Raw genomic sequence first — 21,812 nt, 5'->3', positions numbered from 1 at the left:
AATAACAACAAAGATGTAAAAATTAAAGCCAAGGACTCAGGCATTCATCTCATAGCAAAACATTGTCTCGTTATGTCAGCATGCCCCAGACTTGAAGGAGTGGATAATCCCCTTGATTAGTCCTAGATCAGACTGTGATCTAGATTGATACCACAATCCAATCATTTAATTGCTTTTGGGCCACTTGGCGAGCTTTCCCCAGGATATAAAAAACTTGCTATTTATTGTACTTGTGTTCAATTAGATGATGAAATGTAAAAAAAAAACAAAACCCGCACAACATCAACAAACAAACTAATATACATGGACAACCAGAAGCCTGTAACTGCCATTTGAACGTGGTAGTGTATGTGAGAAAGGAGTATAAGGGTTGTTAGATTGAACATCAATGTACCCCCACAAGGACATTATATATGTATATATACAGTATCACCCACAGACATACATAAATGTGTGTGTGTCTTCGTGTGTTAAACATGTGTATACAAGGATTTACAGTAATAGACGTAAATTAGAAATAGAAAATGACGAAGGAATTATGTGAAAGATAAAAGAAACAAAATATCATATATCGTGTTGAAAGAGAGAGAGAAATAGAAAGAAAGCAAAGAGAGATTGAAAAAAAGGTATACTGCAGTTTCGTGCTTTCTTTGAACGATGGATAAATTATTCGTTTTGATACGGTTTCTGCCTGGCACACCGATTTTGCGTTGAATCCCCTAACGACCAGGATGGATTTCAGTCGAGGAATCGCATTCCATCATGAACTCACTTCCATAATATGGATATACTTTCCCTGTCAAATCGCTTCCTCCTATACACAAAGTAACGTAGATAGTCGATCCCATGGAAAGCTTGAATTTGGCACTCCGCACATACATTAGAATGGATAATTGAAAAAGCACGATGTTCCTTCCTGTTTTTGTCTTGTTACGTGTAAGGTGTATATTATGAAAGACGCCACGTACTGTATATCTTCTTGATACCGGATTCTTTTTCTTTTCTTCGGTCTCGTCATGAAATACCCAGATGAATATATACAAACACATAATATCTGCACATGTCTACCTAAAAGAATGCATGCAAAGAACTATCGGTGTGCCCTTTCTGTGCTCAAAGACCTCACAAAAATGGGAAAAGAGATTTCCTCCTGCATTGATAGACAGACATTGACAGAAAGAGAAAAGATATAATTCCAGTCTTTACATGAACCTTTCTGTAAAAGTTTTAATCGCCTTCTTGTTTATCGTGTCACTGAGTACTTGAGATATTTACATGAAGATTTTAGATTTCTTTCGGATGGAAATATGGTATGCCCAAGCTTTGGTTGTTATAAACAGACAGATAGACAAACACAAACACACGCACACAAACACATATATACACACACAAATACACGCAAATTATGCAGAACCAAAACTCAATAACGTCATTCGCTTGTCAAATAAGAAGATAGAAACAAACCTAAAATTGCTGCAGCATTAGCGCAGCTTATTTGACAGTAATGAGAAAACCAAAGGCAAAATCAACTCACCTACACACTTGTCACAGCAAGAAAAAAAAAAAAAGGCAACGACTATTTTTAGATATGTTTGTATCCTAGTTTCTGATTTATGTGCATCATATTAAAGCTCACCAGAATATGTTGTCTCATGCTACAAAGAAATATGAGCATTCGGGACCAATATGTTTCAGCCAGGGTGTTTATCGTCATTCAGTAAATATTCATGGCAATAATTCAATCATTTTCTGCATGTATTGTTTTCACAGATGTTGAATAATTCCTTCCTTCATACAAGCTTGTCATAGTACAAGGTACAAGTGAAACCTGCAGTTTTATCCCATTGTAGTTTTCCAAAAATTGTTAAGTCTCTCTCTCCCCTGAGCAGCGGATTTTAGCTTAGGTGGTTCTGAGATGGTTAATTTCAGTCTTTCTATGGTAAAACTATTTTTTGTTCTTAATTTGAATTCTAGAAAAGCAATTGGTTTAATGTCTTTTAACTCATTGGGTCCAATCCTAACCCTTTAGGTGCTGCTCGGTTTTTGCCATCGATTTGAATGAGTAAAGTTACGTGAAAGGCTGCTCATGCGTTTCCAAGATATTATCAATTATAGATGGATTCATGAAAAATTAATAGAATGGAACGGAAATTTGTTGTGTGTTCATATCGTGCCTTAATCATCTATTTGCCTATATCATGGATGCATATCGAGATACTTAGGACTCCTCAGAAACTAAGAGGCTCTTAAAGCAATAACGTAGTGTTATCTCTGTTGGAAATGATATTTTGGCGTTTAAAGCAGTACATACACGTGATGTTAATGTAGACACAGGAAGGCAAAAGAAAAGGAAAGAATGTTGTTGTTGTTGTTGTGTTTCAAATGAAGCTCTGACGTCATAACTCCGATAATGATAAAGTGGATGCATAGTGTAGGTCTTTGTTCCGTCATAAAGATAGTCTTTGTTTTAGCAAGCTGCCCTCTGCAGGCAGTGTTCATGGTCGCAACAAACCGGAAAGACAAACATTATAGTTTTTATTTTTTCATGATGACTGCTGGTAAGCGACTAGCAGTTAGCGAACTTCCCCTATCTTTGCTACATTTACACATGTATCTCTCTATTAAAAGCAGGGGGCGGGGTTCTGAATAGAATTTTTTCACTTCGAAAATGCGAATGATAGATTGGTATCATGTTATTATTGCATAATTAAATTTTCTCAATCTTCAAACTGTGCATGCAAAATGTGTGAATAATAATTTGGAAATTGTTTATTCGTCTATATCGGTGTTGAGGTATGTATGACAGTGCCCTTCAAATGACTACATCTACGGATACCTTTAATGGGGGTGTTCATGAGTGACGTTTAGAAAGCTGAAATGATACAGACAAAAATGATATTTAATCGTTAGTTTTCGTTAGTCAATTATTGTTACCCTGTGGCATAGACCACAGCATCACTGCTAATCTACTTCTCGTTTTACAGTGATGCATCATGCAGTCTAGCTAACACAATGAACTGATGTCATTCAGTGGATAGGACGGCAGACTATCAAGCATTAGGTTTGTGGTTCGAATCCCCTGGCTGCAGCGGTTGTCCTTGTACTTGCTCTCCACTTCCCTTTCCATTTAAAACCTTGTATGTAAACTTGACCGTTTACCATTCTTCTATATCTGCAAGGACAGTACAAACAATACTAACAAAAGAAAGACAGAATTGAAACGGAATGCTAGATATGCTGATGCTTTGTTTTTGTTTGTGTGATGTTCAACTTAACTTGCTATCACGTGTGTGCTCAGTTGAGGCAGTCCAGATGAATTATTTAATGTATTAAAAAATGTCCTTATCCCACGCTCTTGGACGGAGAATCCTATTACGCTAGAATTCACGATGTGTGATGAATCACGTGACAGAAAGGCGGCAGGGTCTCGCTCTATCCTGACACGCCATCCGTTAGATTGCATCCCTGAAACCCCATCTCCCTCGCCTAAAACCTTCTTGGTTTCCTTGTCTCAAGGAAATGTACTGAAATACATTTCCGTCGCGCCAAAATATATGTAGTCAAAACAGCTGCTGTTCCTAGCAGAACTATGCAATGCCAGGGTTAGTGAAAGTGGTCCATTTCGTTCCTGTTTTACGTAATCTCATGTTCTATGTTTATTTGTTGTTCTTTTTATTCGGTATTTGACCGGGCCCGTCTTCCTCTCCTATTCCCCCCTTCTTATTAGGGTGTGAAAAATCAATGAATACAGGAAAAGATATAGGAAGAGGAATTCCCATGAATAGCCGGGACAGGGACGATAGAGGTACATGGATGTGTGGGACAGAGAGGTGTAAAGGGAGAGCTAGGGGTAGAGATAGATTGAGAGGTAAAGAGGGAGAGAGGGAGAAACACATTAAAATTTAGGAAAGACATGGAGAGACACGAGGGAAGAGACTCTTTAATGTCACGTCATGAGAGGGCGAGTCAGTCCTGGAGGAAAGATCTTTGAGACTGTAAAATTTGACCACAAGCAAAGTTAACTTCAATACATTTGTTTGCAGGCTCTAAATGATGCTGACGTGTTTAACAGTATACAAATAGTGAATGGTCACGAGTGCAATAATTCGCCTCGTTGAATAGAGCGCCTCTATCTTTCACCTTGTGCGAAATCTCGTTCCATTGCACGAGTAAAGACCATACACTATTTGATTTATACAACGTCCAAGTAGATCTTTTTGGTCTAAGTAGGCCTAGAAGTCCATATATGTATGAAAAATAAAGCCATACTTACATGTGGATCCACTGCGATTCAGTGTAGATACACGTCACAGCTATACTAGCGCTCATACACGTACACTAGTACTACGTAGGCCTACGTACGCGCATGCATGTACCGCACACGTACACTGCGCTAGCTGCATGCGATCATCAATATGCAACACACAGCACAGTACACGGAGTACCGTACAATTTCTCGAACCGTGGAATAGAACGAAAAAATCGAACCAAGTTGCACGCAAAAATAGAACCAAAATTGCACGGCGCGTTGAATGGAGTACTTATTGAATATCACGTCACCAACAATCCTCCAATCAAATTACAAGGATCTACTTTGACGTTGTATAATTTGAAATAAATTAATTATCCTATTTAGTATAATGTACAATGCTTACAATGCTCGTGTCTTGTCAGAATTTAGACAAGAAATCATATGATCCAACAAATTATGCTAAATAGGGAGTGCTCGTTTTTAGAAGTTATTTGTTAGCAGTAACCATCATTTTTGTCCATAATTCGTTTGCTCTTTGATTTATCGCTTTTATACTTTAACTCCACTGTCGTCAATGTGCTATAATTTTAGTCCGAGAGGTTACAATATTTTTTTTTCTCTCTCTCCTTTTTTCCGTTTCCTTCTCTTGCGTATTCTTGATGTGTTGGCTCTAACGATTTGCCAAGAATTAGAATCCATTATCTTCAACTGCCAGCATTCACTGGTTATACAAAGGTCACAGTCACGTGACAACACACTTTTTCATGACGTAAGAGGTTAGAATCATATTTTATGTTTTGCAAATGCTCCAACTCCAACACTCTCTGTTTATCTAACTTATTCCATTCTGTTCAACCTGTAAGGAAATGTTAGCAATGGTCACTGGAGTGCTATACATACAAATTACCGAAAGTGGTTTCTTGGGGGAATTATACTGTCTTTTTCCTTCTGAATAAATTTGTGTAGTTTTACAAGATTTTAATCTTTTCGATCTTTTTACACTCATCTTTAGGTCCGATAGATTTCGGGTTGGTGCATGTGATTGTGGTTTTTAAAAGTTCGTTTTCTTGATTGGGGTAATGTATACTAAACATCTAATTTGACATGGGATGCATACATCAGAAACACGTGAACAACGTAAACAAACAAACAAACAAACAAACAAACAAACAAACCAATCCTTAGTCAAAGATTTTCTCTGATGGAATTCATTTTAAGACTACACCTAACCATTGCTGTTATCTTATTAAACTTTTTTATTTTGCTTTGTGTTGTTTTGTTTTGTTCTTTTTGCTGCTACTTGCTTTTTGATGAGCGTTGACATAATGTAACATTTCAGCGCCAGATGCACGATTGAAATATTCATGCCTGGAGGAAAACTTCAAATAGGCGCCTTGCTCTTAATGACCGCAGCATATTTTGACAACGCCATTTTTATCACTCCTGATGACGTGCACTTGCACCTGTCAGTTGGTACCACTCAACCCATAACTCAAAATGTATCGACGCAACATTTTTAAATCTGAACCAGGCTCTACAAAAAACGAAAACAAACAACAAGTTATACTGCATTGTCAACTGATGTTTCTTCGATTATGTCATATTTAGAATTCACCTTAAAGAGCAGATCTTGAATCTCCAGCATTTACTAATGAGCTTCGGGCTTACATGGCGATACTTGAATTCACTATATTTATATAGACTGCTACGTCTAGTGTCAATGTGCACTACGAGTAAGACAATAATAATCACTTTATAGAGAAGTGAGGCATTGCAAAAGAACATACGTTTTGCAAGACAAAAAAAAATCGTCTCTGCGGGTCATTCTAAAGTTATTGAACTGTAATGACTGTCTCACGTGACTAATAGAAATTTAGTTAGATTTATGGTCTTAGCCTTAATCACATTTGATCAGTTGCTTCAAGGTTTTCAGATAGCTTTTTCCATGTTGATACCTGAGCCATAAAGATGTTCTTTCTATTTGCGCGTGGAAATAGAAAAAAAAACAACATTATACAAACAAAAACAGTTTATGATAAGTGGAAATCGGCAAGGAAATCACAGATCACAGAGACATTAAGTCAATGTATATTATATATCAAACGGCAACAGCACATATCTCACGTCGAGAGGATAGACGAAATACAATGATCAAATAATGAAATTATTAATAACCTCTCTATGAAAAGGGCTCTTCTTTAAAAGTAAGCAGTGTGGGGGACAGTCATACAATTTTCCATTATTTTTATTTATGCAATTGTATCCTGTCATTTTGACCCCACTGTAAGCAGGTATTCCAATTCTTTGGTCATCAGGGCGTGACCTAGGAAATGAATATGCAATATGTCAATATATCTAATGAGATGTCTTTCTTTAACCAGAACGAACAGGCTTAAGCTTGGCGGATCCGGACTATTTCGTGGAGATGTTAAAAGTCACGTTTGGAATATTCAGCCTCTATAGTGTCCGTGTTAAACCATTCTTTTCAGACCATTTTCGGTTGGATAAAAGATTTAGGTCAATCTTATCAAATCGAGAGAGCCTTCTCCTTTGGTATTTTGACATTATGCAACACTGACAAGTGTAAGTCCGAGAAGTCCTCAATCTCTATGAGAAATACAGACTATTGGTTTGTATTTCTCTTACCGTAGCCATCTGATATGCACCTATCAATATTCCTTTAAAAAAAAAATCCAAGAGGACGTCTATGAGGAGGCCTCACACAAGAACTTACCACAATCCAGAAGCATATCATCTATATGGATATGTCGGTACAAAGAGGGACAGAAATGCTCCATTATAGGTTTAGATAGAAAGAAGAGTACTGATTGAAGGTGGTTCACTCTTTATTCCGGTCTCAGTAGACCATTAACGAGTGGTGCTGCAAATGTCACCCTTTTTAACAATGTTATTACTTCTTTCTTTCATTTCTTCCTTCTTAGCACTTCGTCTATTTCTTTCATTTCTTCGCCACCTTCTGCGACTCCTGCTTCTCATTCTCTTCACGTTTTACTTTTCTGCAACAAAATGCTAAACCACTCGCCTGGCTGCTAATACGTGTGAATTTAGGTATTGTCGAGGAGAAGATATCCATGTTTTCATATTCGGGGAAAAATGGAAGTCGTCTGTTACCAATGCCTTTCTTCTTCTTGTTTTTATTTTCGTTTTAGCCACAGTGTCTTTATGGAGAATCGATCGTTGCAGTAAATGCCGGTAAAAAAATACTCACAACTTAAATGTTTGGTGAATATTTAGAAATGTTAACTTTTAAGCCGGTACTTTTCAGCTCACTGAGATCAATGACGTTTGTGTCTTTTTTTTTTGTCGTTAAGTTATCAAAGATAAGCACGAATTACTGACAAATGTTAATTTGGGAGAATCAATCCACATGCGGCTGTACTTGCTTTTTTTATAATTGCATTCAACTTTCAATCTTTCTTACAATATAGCATCTGGACGTATGGGTATTGCAAAAGCGAAGTTCTAAACCGTTGCTTCTTGCGTGTGAAAAAGGTATTTGGTTCTTTTCACTTGTCAGGCGCGTGGGTTAATGGGCTGTCACCGATGTCTATTTACCCAGAAGTCTGGGTGTCACATTGTAAACTGAAACATGCCAATTCCTGAACATTGATTCGCGAGGATAAGTTATGAGTTTGTCATCGGCAAAAATTCACGTTTATTATGATGCACATATCTGGCGAGAACCCGTGCCGTAACCTGATGACGGTTAGCTCGATGTCAAGGCTTCTCTTTAATGTGTTGAATGTATTACTGTCAGGTTAGAAAAGCCTTTCCGTTTGATGATTGCGTAAACAAAATCAAATGTATATCGGAAATGTTTGCAACAAATAACAAAGTACCTACTTAATAAGTCCATGCTATACATCTTTTACAACTTTGTGTCATGACGAAAGAAATACAGAGATTTGCTGATGGAATGGCTAAGATGGAGCAAAACAAATAAGCCGATTTCCAAATAATACGGATTATGTTTACAAAAAAAAATCCATTCCCCTCTTATATACATGAGGAACTACGTATTTTCGATAAGGGATAAACTTTGTTTGTTTGTTTTTTTAGTAACCATTGTGTCACATTTTTCAAGCCTTATTGGTTCCGTCCATGTATATGGATTTATCAATTTAAACTAAGAACGGTTATCTGACATGTTGTGGAATACATGATTAACACGAAGCTATTATTTGCAAAGGTTTCATAGTTTGTAAGTATTATGTTTTTCATGTGAATGGGTTCCCGTGTGCTTGCCTCATTCGACAAGGCTTAAATGGTAATGCGTCCCGGACGTAGCCCGATGATATCAGTGCTCGGGGGATATCGTGAGTAGCTCCCCATCCCCTTGGAGGACGATGACATATGAACTATAGATTGTCAGCTTGCCCTTTTCAGGATAATCAATTATTCGCGGAAGCTTGTAGCATTGTGCATTGCATATCTTCTACCAGTAAAGCATTTCCTTCTTTGTCCTTTTCTCAAAGTAACTTTAATACCTTTCCTTGTGTCTGCACATGATCCCTATCTCTCTATCTCTCCATCTCTCTATCTCCCTATCCCTCTATCTCTCTATCTCTCTTTCTCCCTATCCCTCTATCTCTCTATCTCTCTATCTCTCTATCTCCCTATCCCTCTATCTCTCTATCTCTCTCTCTATCTCTCTATCTCTCTTTCTTTCTGTCTGTCTGTCTGTTTATCTATCTTTCTCCATTTTCATATATCCTCAAAACATTCCAGTCAGCTGTTGGCATGCAAACACACACATAGCCCTAATACACAATAATGTACAGACAATTTCCATACACAAAATAAACTCGTACATTAAATTTTGTGCGCCAAAAAAACAAAAAAACAAACAACAACCTTTTAGGCGATAAAATGCATCAATGCATGTACCATCTTTTTCATGATGTTGAGTATAAAGGGTGTTAACAGCAAAGGTGACTTTTCATTACCAAAAGTTCGTATCGTTTAGAGACAGCCAACAATAATGTCACCATTTCGTCTTAGTCCCGAACACTAGCCTTAAAGTATAGCATAGCTTTATGAGATTTATCTTTTGCTTTTGTTTTTTCTTTACTGCAGCCTGGTGATATTCAGCTGAAGTTTTAAACAGCCAGATTTTAATGCAATGCAATTAAATTCAATTCAATTGCTTTCGGTTTACTTAAAAAAAAGAAATAGAAATAAAGTCCGATATTCACTGATTTCCGAACATTCACCTCATTCTGTTTTATTGTATCACGATTACTGCAATCTATACAAACTAGAAACATTTTCAGTTTATGACTACTTCATTCATACTTGTCAGATGGGGCATATGGAATCAAAATCAAACTAAGATGATTAATGGGTAGAAAAAGGAGATATAGATAGATAGATGGATAGAGAGAGAGAGAGAGAGATGAAACAGGTTAAAATCTATTAAACATACGCAGTACAACATGTACGAATACTGACACAAAAATAAACGAAACACGTTTTTACTTGCACTCACCCTCACGCATGTCTCTCCTGCCCACTTGCAAACACAACGCTATTTCTTACATTCAAACGCACAAGATTAAGTGAACATAAACATACAATAGCTACCTTCCAACGCAGTGCATTTCCATCACTCCAGGCCTACATTGCAAGGTTTCATTCTCCATTTTGGGATTTAGTGCCGGATAATTTTTTTTGTTGTTGTATTGTCTCGGCTAGATATTTGTGCGCGTTCATCAAAATGGCAATAGTAATATCAGTTTCTCATGATGGGATATCTAGGAGATCTGCATGATGCAGTCATCTGCAGCCATTCCTAGACAGTGATGAAGAAACCATAATGATGTCAGGAAGGGTTCAATTGACTGTTTACCATGTCAGGTTATTTTCATTCACACTCTCTGTTCTTCCTCGATAGTCACTCGTTGCCACTTTTTGAGTACAAGGTAAAAGTAAAAAGCTTTCTAGAATCCTAACACCGCATAAAACCACCACTTGAAAATAATAATTATTATATCCCAAATAAGTATGTTTGACCAATGGGATTACTCACGTGACCGAGAGATGTTTTTGTCCCAACATCCATGCCGTGGTACTATCACTTATTATTTGATAGTCTTTTTCGTTAGCACTTTTCACATACCCCCGACTGGAATCGATAAAGGTATTACTCGCATCTATCGGTCACGCTAGTAGCTAGCAAGTTCTCGTGGCACACATCCGTGCACATCGCAAAGCTATCGATACACCTGGTACACCGGTATCGCTTGTTATCGTCTTAGACCTAACGTTAGCCTCGTTCAGTCGACTGCCGTCGTGTACAGTTGTACGGTACTATCTGTGTTGTAACATTAAGCACGATTATGAAATAACAATTCTGCTTCTTTGATAGAATACATTTTTATCAAAATAATCTCGGGTTTGTAAATCGAAGTGGGATATGAAGCAAATAATCATCTATTTCCCGGCAATGGATACAATCTAGTATCACCTTCCAGGTCGATAAGTATATGCTCATACATTTGTTGTTGTTGTCGTTGTTGTCAGTGACATTAAAAAAGTGTGATTAGTATTGTTATATACACGTGTATCATAAGACGGTTGTAGCTGCAGACATCACAGTTTATAAGATGACGAAAACAGTTTCAAGTCTTTTGGATTCCAAACACGCATAAAAAATATATTTTATGTATACATTAATATACACGTACGTTTTATAACATTTGCCAAATTTAGTAGGGATTTCGCAAGTTGTAGTAACAAGGCATTATTTTCAGTCAGAAATATTAAGCCTGCAATCATGCACTCAACCTTAACATCCTGTCTTACCTGTAAAAAATGTGACATCGGTCTGTGACATAGACTATATAGAGACAAACCAAGTATGCACACTTATCCCAGGGCATTGGCCTCACTATGTCTCCAACTTAGTATAATCTTATAAGAGGATGATACTAGCCTCGAAAACCTGTGTGATACCATGCCGACCCAGAAAGAAAGAAAAAAAATACTCGTGCTGTACACTCAAAATCCCTCTTCTGAGAAATACCGGCTTGACATTTAGGAATAACTCGCCAGTTGATGGTGACAGCTGGTAGAATAATTCATGAAAACTTCTTTGATATATCCCACGATTAATCGAGCTTTAATTGGCTTTAGCTCCTGTAATTAAAGCAACCGTGTGCGTGAAAGATTCCTTGTAGGGATGTTCAATAAACTAGACTTAAATATTATCGCTCCTGCTAAACGCGTTATGACTGCTCGTACGGTTGGGAGTATAGCTGCTATGCATTCAGCAGTGTCTTCACAGTAGAGAAGAGGAAGGTGTGTAGGGGCAATATATGCAGGTTGTGAAGGATAGCAGACAACCAGTGAGGATTTGTACGGCATACAATCTACATCTTGCGACATGTTCTCCTATCACACGTAGATTTAACGCTATACGGTTTGTCACTTTTACCTCTCCTAATATCAATTCTTGCTTCTCCTTTCTTCGAATTACAGTTTGTTGGCTTTTATGGAATCATTGTATTTTAATTGGGTGATATTATTATAATAACAATGATTTTGATCACGGTTTTATAAATAGACATTTGTTGTTGTTGTTGCTGTTGTTGTTGTTGACAAAGGTAACAGTATCATCACTGCAAACAACGAAAATGACAAAGCAAAAATCCATAGGTGGTATCAAGTAAACATTAATTTAATCATCAACATACTTTTAAATAATTTCGTTGATGCTTCTTTATTTCGACTTTCCTAGACTGCTCAGAATTTTATGAATTATGCCAACTATGAGATTTGTAGATATTTCACATTTACAAGCACCTCGATCTACCATTCTTCTTGCGTTCCATTCTCTATCTATCTATCTATACATCCATGAATGTCTTTTTCATTCGAAGTATATATATATATATATATATATATATATATATATTTATATATATATATATATATATTTATATATATATATATATATATATATATAGAGAGAGAGAGAGAGATACAGACAGACAGACAGATAGACAGAGATGGATTTTATTCATTCATATTATATACATTTTATGTATACTAATCATGAGTAATATATACAAATTTCATTGACTTCTGACCCTCATCTTCATTAGATATGAAACTGTTCAATAAGTTTCTAAAAACTATCACATGGTAGATTAAAGAGATATTATCACTGAAGAGTTCTTGCGCATAATTAAAAATTATATTGACAAAACAATGAAAACATCAAATAAACACTTTTATTCTGTCAAATATCTTATGGTAGGGTCGTTCTTGTGACAGTCATGCAGGCTTTTCTCGTTTCAGTCAAACTTCAGCAGGGTAAATAACCCAATAGCTGCTACATGTCACTTGTAAATGGGATGGAATAAGAATGACTCTGTGATGGTTGTAAATCCTCCTTGAGTGTTTCCCACAGTGATGTACTTAATGCAGTTTCCTGGAATCAACAAATCGCTCTGCATGCCCACTACTAGTACTCGTACGAAAGGAGATAATGTGAGTGGGTGGGGCTAACGTGAGGTGAGAGGTGCGTGGAAAAGAAGTGAGCAATATATCATGATCGGACTGACCTGTCGCGATTTTGCGATGGCGTTGAGTTTGCGGTAGATTTAGCTATGAATCACGCACTCACATCGCTCTTTACATGTGTAGTGGCTTACAGTCACCTAGATGACGACATAGTCATTATAATTTGAAGATCTCAAGAGACCCGCCATAAAGAGAGTCAGAAACATGCCGATCTGTCACATTGAAAAAAAAAAATCTTTGCTCCATGGTTAAAGGTTGCACGTGGCTGTGAATCACGAGCGATCAGACACGTTTTTACACTCATTAAAAAAAAAAAAGGAAGTGGAACCGGCTGTACATAAAGGTAATCTGAGGGCATTTGGGGAGGGGTTTGTTTTCGTTGCTGTTTTTAAGTTTCAGCACAAATTTAAGTGCACTTGCATACGCTACAAAATATGTCTTCGCTCTGTACTGTATATGTGTGAACAGTGATTAAGTGTGTACTTCTGTGTCTGTCCGTTTGTACTGGTGTTAATCACGTTAATATTCAATCATCACTTTATCACTATCTCTCTCTTGGTTTTTTTTTTCTCACTCTCTCATAAAATCAGTAGGAATTCTAAGCTTTCTTTTACTGAAAATTAATATGTTCAATTGAATTCTATTTAAACCTTATTTTTGCTTCTTCATCTCTACAGCATCATTGTGTTGGAAATCAACCACATTTTCCTTTGTATTATCATCCTTCAGATTTTACATGTACTTAGTTTACAAACAACTGATGATTCTCTACTAGAAAATGTCCTTTTGTGCAGGTTTGTAACTGTGTTTTCATGTATTATGCAGCACCTGTTACGATAAAACCCTGCACCATCAGTTAGTGTCATAGTGTAAGTGAAACATGAGAGTAAATAATACGAATTCGGAATTTCATACACCTGTCATCAAAGATCCGACTTAGATAATCTTCAGGGTATAGTTCAAAACTTTTGGAGCAAACAGCCAATTATACAATCAAATAACCAATCTACAAATGGACGCCGGACACCCGTCATCTTCGTGTCACCAGCCTTTTTTCATAACAGTAAGAGAGTGAGGTAGTTCCCACATACCTTCCAATCCATGGTCTTGGAAAAACTAGTTCCCATCTTTCATCGAGCGTGGAGTGACACCCTACGGCGCCCTTTCCCCTCTCATCACACATTGGTTGGACTTGGGGAAATGTTGTTCTTGGCCTGCGGTGCTTGGCGCTCCCCCGCGTAGCGTTTACGAACTCACTCAACGCACCTCAGTGACTCGCTAGTCGTGAATTTTTGAACGCCATGAGACAACACTATACAATGAAGCTACTTCTCCTCCATCTTGGCTGTCAGTCATCGTACATTAGACTTCAGAAAATATCGGAATTAGTCCACTGATATTTCAGCATTAAGACTGTTGACACTACTGATTAATTCAATGTTCCCCCTGTAATCATTGTTCATGCCATCTCCATACTTCGATACTTCCATTTCTTAAGGAATGGAAAGAGTAGCTACATGGTCATTCGTTTGAATCGACAGATTACTGCAAACGAACTTATCTTTTATCTTTTGAGTCTCATTGCTGATCTAGCGTAAGTTCAGCTTTATCTTCATATATCACAAGATCGAACGTTTTCTATCAAATGTAGGAGAGCAAAGAGGGACATGAAGCATTCCAATTACGTTATAAGCGGTTTTTATAGATATCTCTTCATTCTTGACAGTTCCTTTAAGAATTCTAAACTTTTCTTAGCCATGTGAGAGTAGATATCATACATTGTATTTAAATGAATGTGTCATTGTTGGCAAGGCAAGCCTATATCACCTTAGTTTTCCTCATTTGATCGGGCTTCTGGATCTAATTGGCTAATGGCTGTAGGCTGAATAGTTGTACAACTGGCATAACAACACGGCTGATCATTTCCTAGGTCAAGACAAAAATGTTGACAAACCATTTGGAACAGGTGACAAAGGGATCAACATATCACTAGATTTTTTTTCTTTCTTTCTTGCGATGATTTATTTTCATTTCCTGGTGTATTCGGGCTCGAGTTCTTTCATCGAATCATCGGAGGTCCAACTGAGGCAACAAAACTCGAAGCGGTGACTAGATCTTGCGTGTCAGGAAACAGCGTGTTTCCTGCCTCCACCCCTCCACACAAGCACAGACACGGAAACAGGCACAGGCATACAGGCACACACACACACACACACACACACACACACACACACACACACTGTTACCGTTTGATAGATAATCAACTGCTTTGACTTCCTGAAATTTTATTAAAACACGGCACCTATTCGTTTCTTCATTCGTCATTTGAATGATTTCCGAAATTTCCGGATATTCGTCAAAAATTAACAGACATTTTAAAAGAAAGAATGAGGATTGCTTATGTATCTTTATATGAATTATAATTCTTTTAATGATCAATCTATATTGATCAATATATATATATATATATATATATATATATATATATGTATGTATATATATTTTTATATGTATATATATTTGTATATATATATATATATATATATATATATATATATATATATATATATGTAATCGTATATCATGGAATTTTCCACGTGTATAATCGTATAATATATAAGTAGAAAGTATGAAAAAAGAGAAATGAGTATTTCCTTGTATGTTTTGGTATCATATTTGTCGTTATACCGATATTGGGATATCCTTTGAACAGATAAAGACCATTTTGAACACTCCGAAGATAAACGTTAACTAGAGTCGAGACTTTAAAATACACTTCACCTGCAATTGTGTTTCGGTGAGAAACGCCGCAAAAAGGTTCACGTGAGTAGATGGAGCAAGGAAATGTCCTTAATGGCCCCATGTAAGTTATCATTGGATCTGGCATGTAAACTCTTCGTTCTTATCGATTCTACGGATGCATTACCCTTTGGCTCCAGCCACGTAGGAGTGTCAGGAATGTGTCGGACCGCAGCCCGCCCCCACTGACCATAGACCGCAAAAATGGCGGGAAGCCGTCACGTAATGTAACATCAGCAGACGACACTCTATTTGACGTTGCTAACGACTGAGAGTTAGACATTCCTCATCTAATGCCCGCTCGGAAATCATGCTGGGGCCAATGTGATACCGCTGCTTTATGAAGAAAGCTGTATCTTAATGTAGACAAAATCAAAGTGTAGAGAGGAAACAGTGAATGCAAAGATATTAGTGGTTCAGACTAGTGGACTTTGAAGAAAATCGAACAATATTAAAAAAAAACCTATGAGTTATCAATGTTTAGTTTAGTTGATATTTCCTGTAATCACCAGATGAGAAGACTAGTATTTGTGACGTCACATTGAGGAAGAAACAGTAGAGATAAGTCTACATATTTTCATTTTCTATCATAATAAAAGAGCTCTTAATTTAATATCTCGTATAGAACGCAATGGGAAAATAACATCCTTGATATCGGTAAAAAGTCGAAAGAAGGTGTATACGTTTTCATACAATGGGACATCCTTATTTCCATTACATAAAACATCTCGGATAGTCAAATCTGAGTCTCAAAGCAGATGACAATATCATTATCATTGTTGTGGGGTCGTTTTCTACTTCCTGTCCACCACATTTTGCCACCATAAATAACAACCAGAAAAAAAAAACCACGAAGGTAAGAAATTTCATGTTTCTATTGTTCATGTTAAAATGCGACAACAACGAAGAGCAAGCAAAAGTAAATGATTCATCATTTTTAGTTCTTTAACAAGGGGAGTAATCTTCGCAGCGTAAAGTATTTCACTTGAGAACTCGTCCGGAAGGTGAGAGGTTCATATCTACCATGGATCACATCCTGGGCTTCATTTTATTTGGTCATCTTTTTCACCAAACATCTTGTCTGTTGATGATCACTGACTGTTTCTACATATATATCAATATAATCAATTATTTGAGATAATCATCATGAGTACGTGTCCTCAGTATCAAAATTCATCTGGTAAAGATGACATTATTCGTTGTCCTCCCGGAGCCAGCACAAGGCAGGAAGGAACGAAATTGAATGGGACACAGTGATAGATTTATTTCTATAAACTACTCATTTTAATGTACAATGTAAATGTTCTGGTGTGTGTGTGTGTGTGTGTGTGTGTGTTTGTTTATATTGTTTTAGTTATATTTCATAACTACATCATTCTGTTTTAACGGATATTTGATGATGACCTAAATAACTTTGTTTTCATCGTCTAATTTTTCACGGATTTTTAATTACGTTTCACCCAAACTTTTTCGCAACCAAGTTTACTTCTGTACAGTAGTACACAGAGACATCATGAGTGTTCTTTACCGTAATGATTACAGAACAGGTTATTGTTTATTTATCTTTGTTCTTTTTTTGGGAGGCTAAAAAGTAGCTTATTGCACAAGATTTCACAAGATATTTCAGTTACCGCTGCACATGATTCAGTCAAATTTGCTTTCAGGACAAATAGATGATGGAGCAGACTGATCTAGTATTCAGCGTTGGACAAACTCTGCTGACGGCCTACGTCAGTTCCTGGTCTGGTTATCGTAACAGTTTTGCACCCTTTGCAATCATTCATTCACCATCACTTTTAATAATAAAGTCCATAAATCAAATAAACTTGTGTATTAAAATGGTCTAGGACAAACACAGACTCAAAAGTAGAAAGCTATGGTCTCACCGACCCTAGTGTCATAATATGATAAAATCCTAATTTATCTTGACAGATACACCTGTTCCCTGATGGAGACGGAGCAATGTGTTGCAATAATCTTTACGAGGTGAGTGAATTTTAAAGTTCAGCTTTTGTGAGCAGTACGTCACTCTCATTGAGAAATTAAGAAGCAGATTACTATGATAATAGATTTGAGGATCACTGTGCCAGGTGTCAGGGATCCAAGATAATGGTGTCAATGAAGGACATGGAGATCAGGCAGCTATATTTGGTTGGATTTACAAAAAGGAAAGCGGCAGGAAAATATGGACAAGACTGTACTGAATTAGCAAGAGCAACATCGGAATATCAAAAGGGATGTATCATCCTGTGACAGAGGTAGCTCCATTTGAATAGTTGGCCTGAAGATTTGGAATACTGATGAAATCGTCTAAATGGAGCATGTGGTATACTCTTTGTCACTTTTTGAACATATTTACCAATTTCATTTTCCTTTTTATATGAGCATCTGAAATAAAAATGTGTACTTTCTTAAAGTTCATGTGGGTTCGAGTTTTAAAGAGCTCTGTAAGAGTTGCCCTATATAGTTCATTCGAGTGTCTGACAAATTAGAACGACTTCTTCCTACTAATCCTCTTCATTGTGTGTAAGAGCGTAACGATTAAAACTGACTACGTTGTCTCCAATCTCTGCACACTCGACAGATGTGATTGATCGAAGGCCGAATGATCGGAGAATATCTCGACCGTGAATTCAATCGGCGATGTGTTAAGAAAAAAATAGAATGTTGAAGTAGAATGTGAACACGTGACTGCCGTTTCCCGCTCTAATACTCCTACCACGCTACAATCAGAGCAAAACATTGTGAGTGTCTGGATTTGATCGCCTGATTACTCTCACCAGTTCGCCCATTCCAGGAACAGGAACATCTCTTTTCTTCTCTTTTTTTTTTTTTTTTTTTTTTCTGCGCTGAAACTAACCAGAGAACAGCTAATTAAATGCAGGAGATTTTAAAATACTGGAGCCTTTTATGCACCCACACGCATCCTAGTTATTGTCGACCGACATATTAACTTAGTTGTTCAAAACATGTATTCCAGGTTCTCACACGTTTAATGTGCTCTCCCACTATTTCCACGTACACGTCTCTACTCTCATTTTAATCACCCTACTTTTCTTCCTCACTTTTCTTAAAAGGTGAAGTACATCCTTTGCCATTTGCAGCTTTTGAAAAAGGACAACTTCTAAACACAACTGGGCAACTCCCCCTAGTCATTCTGGTTTTGGATTCACCCCTCCCCCATCTCCTGGAGACAATCTAGACCTTCTACCCTGATTTTTTTTTCTGCTTTCGATGAGAGGGGCTGACATGTGTTTCAAGTGTACTTTTTTTAAGGGGGGGCAGAAAAATAACCTGTTCACAATATTGCCTTGTCAAAAATAGCATAAGATACTATTCTCAGTTGTGGTAAAAAAAAATATATATATATATCTAAGAAAAGTGTAGCGTGAATTCATATTGTCAACAGTTGCACGGAAAAAGAAAAAAAGCACACACACACACGAACACACACACACACACGTACACACACACACGCACACACACTTACACACACACACACATACATCAGGGTATAAAAAACCTGCGCACAAGACACATTTAATAGCCATCAGAGAGGATTAGAAACTGAATGTTAAATTATTTTCTTTAATGTCGCTCTCTCTCTCTCTCTCTCTCTCTCTCTCTCTCTCTTGTAAATGAGATATAGGCCTACACTTTAAGCGTTTATATGAAGTGTGTTTCTGCTCTTTTTTCTTTAGGAGTGGCAACAATCGTTTTACAAAAGTACAAAGACATTCCTAGTACGTTAAATCAACCTTTTGACAGAGAATGTTTTCATGTGTTTTTTGCGTTTTTTTTCTGAAGATGATCCCATTATATTGTTTTGCGAGGCAAAGTGGAAATCTCCGAACTTGGCTCTAATATGGTAACATAAACGCATGTAGATTTGGGGCTCTTCATAAACCAATCGGGTTCCAGATAGTGCGCCCTCTATGTCCATATATGACAGCTATATCATTACTTGAGTGCGGCATTGAATGGGTCAGAGTAATATAATGGCTTTCATTCTCAATCATGCACGTGATTAGAGAGAGGTAATTTAGCCTGTTGCTTAGCTCGTAGGAATCTACTATCACAGGCAGGAATCCGAGAATTTAACGACACACGGCTTCAAACTGTAAAATTTCAGCCTCAGATCAATTCATATAAATCTTCCTCACTTAATTCGTGAAGATCCATTTTGTTTACAGGGGTACCTAATACCTCGTAAAAATACCATGAAACTCATGATTAGAACTCATAAGAGTCAATTAGAGAGTCATTTAGAGTCACCAAAAGTGACTGAAGCCTTCAGATCATTTCGAGTGCATTACGTCGACATGATCGATATTTCGAATCGATTTAATGTTTCATGTCTGAATTCTCGGTCTATTGCGGCGATCACTCGATCGATAACCTCGCTATTAACGAAATGGCTGCCAGTCGTTACAGATTTTTGACGTTCTCTTTTTAAGTACACGATCAACATGAGTTGCAGAGTCTGTGAAAAAAAAAGACAGCTGACGAAATCTCCTTACATCTGTGTCTATTACATTTTTCTCCATGTTGTATGTACATACAATTCGGACGCTAAAAAGAAAAATGATATTCTAAGAATTTTCTCCACAATCTTATTTGGAAGTGACGTAAATAATATTATGTGCATATCTTTAGATATAGGTGTTTCATTGATACGCACATATCACGTATGTAGACTAGAATTTTAAACTTTGCCTTCATGTAAGGAAATATCAAATCCCCAGTATCGTGAGTAATCGGTATTCAAAAGAGCGGGAAAGCATTTACTTGGCTAAAACATCTCATGCCTACGCACATTCCAGCCGGTGAATTCGTTGCCACAACCGATCAACATTCCATCGAATGATTTCCGCCCATTTGTTGACGGATGTCCAGTTAGAAATCTCAAGGCGCAAATTATAGAAGGATCACATTCTCATTGGAGAAATAGGCCTGCCTCTCCACTCGTGTTGGATTCACCCTATTGGTGGCTGATACATTCCAAACGTTCTTTTCAGCCAATGAAGTCCACGGTAGACTATGGAATAGAAACGAATCAACATGCTCAGCTAAACATTTGTTTGTTTTGTTGCGTATATAGCTAACACATTTACTGAAAATAATGCTTCACCGAAATCTAAAATATTCTGTTCCCTCTACCTGGGGAATTAATGTGTCCTGGTAAATACAGATTAACATTAAGTTATTAATTCCACCCAGAGTCGAATGACATTACGTAGCAACCACGAGGTGGTTTTCGTGTTTGTAGTCTCTTCTTTTTTTTCTAAAAGACAAAGTATAATGACATGAAAACAACAGTCATGTTTATGGGTAAATTACATCGAATTACATGGCAAATACAATCTTCACCATTGCCAATTGTTTAAAGAATCGTTTTCAAGCAGAAATTCGTGGGGAAAGGTTGCATGTAAATTCCTCAAAAGGTTTATCGAATTATAAACTATGTATGTGTCATTATTCGATGGTTTCGATGTTTGATACTGCAAGTGCATTACCATGATTACTCAGTACTTAGAATTATGTTTTCAGCAAATGTTTTGCACTGGAAATATAACGCAAACTGAAGCAATGGATACTGGAGACAACATTAGGAAATCTGTCAAGAGTTCATTTCTGATCGCTAAGAGGACAAGGGTGAATTAGGCTCATGGAGGTTTAGAGGAGTTCTGTAGAGATGAAAAGGAACTCTAGATGACACTCCAGCTTGGTGCTTAACTATAGGCTTAAGGATAAACTTAGGTAGGGGAGGGCAATCTAATCGAGAGAGATTTCAGTCAAATTATACCTTAGGATTCATTTGTCTTTCACTGCATGCTCCTGTACGTTTATAGTAGGGTAAAATTCGAATTGTATACTACATGTATATTATATATGTGAACTCACCCTTCAATAAGGAAGGAAGCCTAATTCTTATACTGTCAATTATTCAGCCATCCGTAGCTGACTCTAGATTTAAAGCAGTAATAGCCGTAGATATAGCTGCTGGATAAAATAATGACGATCATTGAACGGAGAGTCAGATGAAACGAACAATCCTTGGAATATACCTATCTATGCCGAGCTGCAAAATTCACTAAAGACAAATCAATACGAAACGAATCCTAGATGCAACCATGCAACCAATGTAGCTTGCACGAGAAAACCCAATGTGCCCTTTATTGAGCCAAGAATATGACACCTCAACATCCAAATA

The sequence above is a fragment of the Diadema antillarum genome, unplaced genomic scaffold, assembly GCF_040938485.1.
Source record: "Diadema antillarum isolate AM-2024a unplaced genomic scaffold, OU_Dant_1.0 seq00000836_RagTag, whole genome shotgun sequence".
NCBI classification, from domain to species: Eukaryota; Metazoa; Echinodermata; class Echinoidea; order Diadematoida; family Diadematidae; genus Diadema; species Diadema antillarum.
The sequence above is the reverse complement of the archived record's forward strand: the minus strand, read 5'-3'. Positions refer to the sequence as shown.